We start from the raw sequence: 3,852 nt of genomic DNA, 5'->3' as shown, positions 1-3,852 counted from the left end.
GCATCAGCATTTGTGGGTTTGATTACAGGCTTAAAATGGCCAGAAACAAAGAACTTTCTTCTGAAACTCATTAGTCTATTCTTGTTCTGAGAAATGAAGGCTATTCCATGTGAGAAATTGCCAAGAAACTGCAGCTCTGGTACAACGCTGTGTACTACTCCCTTCACAGAACAGCGCAAACTGGCTCTAACCAGAATAGAAAGAGGAGTGTGAGGTGCACAACTGAGCAAGACGACAAGTACATTAGAGTGTCTAGGTTGAGAAACAGACGCCTCACAAGTCCTCAATTGGAAAACTTCATTAAATAGTACCCGCAAAACACCAGTCTCAACGTCAACAGTGAAGACGTGACTCCAGGATGCTGGCCTTCTAGGCAGAGTTCCTCTGTCCAGTGTCTGTGTTCTTTTGCCCATCTTAATCTTTTTCTTTTTATTGGCCAGTCTGAGATATGGCTTTTTCTTTGCAACTCTGCCTAGAAGGCCAGCATTCCGGATGTCCCCTCTTCACTGTTGAGACTGGTGTTTTGCAGGTACTATTTAATGAAGCTGCCAGTTGAGGACTCGTGAGGCATATATATATATATATATATATATATATATATATATACAGTTGAAGTTGGAAGTTTACATACACCTTAGCCAAATACATTTAAACTCCGTTTTTCCCAATTCCTGACATTTAATTATAGTAAAGAATTCCCTGTCTTAGGTCAGTTAGGATCCCCACTTTATTCTAAGAATGTGAAATGTCAGAATAATATTTGAGAGAATTGTTTATTTCAGCTTTTATTTCTTTCATCACAGTTGGGTGAATTTTGGCCCATTCCTCCTGACAGAGCTGGTGTAACTGAGTCGGGTTTCTAGGCCTCCTTGCTCGCACACTCTTTACCTTCAAACTCAGTGTCTCTGCTTGACATCATGGGAAAATCAAAGAAATCAGCCAAGACCTCAGAAAGAAAATGGTAGTCCTCCACAAGTCTGGTTCATCCTTGGGAGTAATTTCCAAATGCATGAAGGTACCACGTTCATCTGTACAAACAGTAGTACGCAAGCATAAACACCATGGGACCATGCAGCCATCATACCGCTCCGGAAGGAGACACGTTCTGTCTCCTAGAGATGAACGTACTTTGGTGCGAAAAGTGCAAATCAATCTCAGAACAACAGCATAGGACCTTGTGAAGATGCTGGAGGACACAGGTACAAAAGTATATCCACAGTAAAACGAGTCCTATATAGACAACCTGAAAGGCTGCTCAGCAAGGAAGAAGCCACTGCTCCAAAACCGCCACAAAAAAGCCAGACTACAGTTTGCAACTGCACATGGGGACAAAGATTGTACTTCTTGGAGAAATGTCCTCTGGTCTGATGAAACAAAAATAGAACTGTTTGGCCATAATGACCATCGTTATATTTGGAGGAAAAAGGGGGAGGCTTCCAAGCCGAAGAACACCATCCCAACCATGAAGCACGGGGGTGGCAGCATCATGTTGTTTGGGTGCTTTGCTGCAGGAGGGTCTGGTGCATTTCACAAAATAGATGGCATCATGTGGATATATTGAAGCAACATCTAAAGACATCAGTCAGGAACTTAAAGCTTGGTAGCAAATGGGTCTTCCAAATGGACAATGACCCCAAGCATACTTCCAAAGATGTGGAAAAATGGCTTAAGGACAACAAAGGTATTGGAGTGGCCATCACAAAGCCCTGACCTCAATCACATAGAAAATTTGTGGGCAGAACTGAAAAAGCGTGTGCGAGTACGGAGGCCTACAAACCTGACTCAGTTACACCAGCTCTGTCAGGAGTAATGGGCCAAAATTCACCCAACTTATTGTGGGAAGCTTGTGGAAGGCTACCCGAAACATTTGACCCAAGTTAAACAATTTAAATGCAATGCTACCAAATACTAATTGAGTGTATGTGAACTTCTGACCCACTGGGAATGTGATGAATGAAATAAAAGCTGAAATAAATAATTCTCTCTACTATTGTTCTGACATTTCACATTCTTAAAATGGAGTGGTGATCCTAACTGACCTAAAACTTTGGAATTGTTACTTGGATTAAATGTCAGGACTTGTGAAATACTGAGTTTAAATGTATTTGGCTAAGGTGTATTTAAACTTCCGACTTGAACTGTATGTAAATAAGGTATTTCTGTTTATTTTTAATACATTTGCAAAATTTCTAAACTGTTTTTGATTTGTCGTTATGGGGTATTGTGTGTAGATTGCGTGTAGAGGATTTTTTTATTTTTTTAATCCATTTTAGAATAAGGCTGTAATCTAACAAAATGTGGAAAAAGTCAAGGGGTCTGAATACTTTCCAAAGGCACTGTAAAAAAAAAAAAAAAAAGTTCATATTTTTATTTCATCCTTATTTAACTAGGTAAGTCAGTTAAGAATAAATTATTTTTCACAATGACATCCAAACCCGGGCTACGCTGGGCCAATTGTGCGCCACCCTATGGGACTCCCAATCACGGCTGGATGTGATACAACCTGGATTCAAACCAGGGACTGTAGTGTTGCCTCTTGCGCTGAGATGTGGTGCCTTAGACCCCTGTACCACTCGGGAGGCTCATTTACACTGATGTCCCCAATTCTGATCTTTTGCCCAATTATTGGCAAAATAATAATTGTTGCAAAGATCAGAATTGGCTAAGTGTGTAAACACAACCTAGCTGTAAGGAGTTCACACTTGACTTGATTCTACAGTGAAGGCTAATGCAACACTAGAATAAACACTATGCACATAATAAATATATATATATATATATATATATAATATATATATAGAACAAAAATATCAACACAACATTCAACAATTTCAAAGATTTTACTGAGTTACAGTTCATAGAAGGAAATCAGTCAATTGAAAGAAATGTATTAGGCCCTAATCTATGGATTTCACATGACTGGGCAGGGATGTAGCCATGTGTGGGCCTGGGAGGGCATAGGCCCACCCACTTGGGAGCCAGGCACAGCCAATAAAAATGAGTTTTTCCCCACAAAAGGCTTTATTACAGACAGAAATAGTCCTCAGCAACTCCCCCACCTCTCCTCAGACGATCCTGCAGGTGAAGGTCCTGGGCTGGCGTGGTTACACGTGGTCTGCGGTTGTGAGCCCAGTTGGACATACTGACAAATTCTCTAAAATGACATTGGAGGCAGTTTATAGTAGAGAAATTAACATTCAATTCTCTGGCAACATCTCTGGTGGACATTCCTGCTGTCAACATGCCAATTGCACACTCCCTCAACTTGAGACATCTGTTGCATTGTGTTGTGTGCACATTTTAAAGTGGCCTTTTATTGTCCCCGGCACAAGGTGCACCTGTGTAATGATTATATTGTTTAATCATCTTCTTGATTTGTCACACTTTGGCAAAGGAGAAATGCTCAATAACAGGGTTGTGCCCAAAATTTAAGAGAAATAAGCTTTTTGTGGGTATGGAGCATTTCTGGGATTTATTTTTTCACCTCCTTAAACATGGTACCAACACATTACATGTTGCGTTAATATATTCTTTCAGTGTAAAGTGTTGTTTCATGAGCTGAAATGTAAAAAAATCCAGAGAATTTGGTATGTCCAACTGGCCTCAAAACCACAGACCACGTAGTTCTCACTTATTACATACACACACGACTAGATGGACATGCAAAGGGTGTATATGCCACTAGGCCTATGGTTATGTCACATGACGATGACCGCGTCTACGTCCATGTTCCACCTGGGTGTTTACCTGGGGTGTATTCATTAGTCTGGTAACGGAAACCGTTTACCGTTTAAGAACCAAACTGAAGCAAACAGAGCGAACGGAACGAAACTGGGAGGGACCTATCTGAAT

Source organism: Salmo salar, chromosome 06 (genome assembly GCF_965601325.2).
Source record: "Salmo salar chromosome 06, fSalSal1, whole genome shotgun sequence".
In the NCBI taxonomy this organism is placed as follows: Eukaryota; Metazoa; Chordata; class Actinopteri; order Salmoniformes; family Salmonidae; genus Salmo; species Salmo salar.
Note: the sequence above shows the minus strand (reverse complement) of the source record.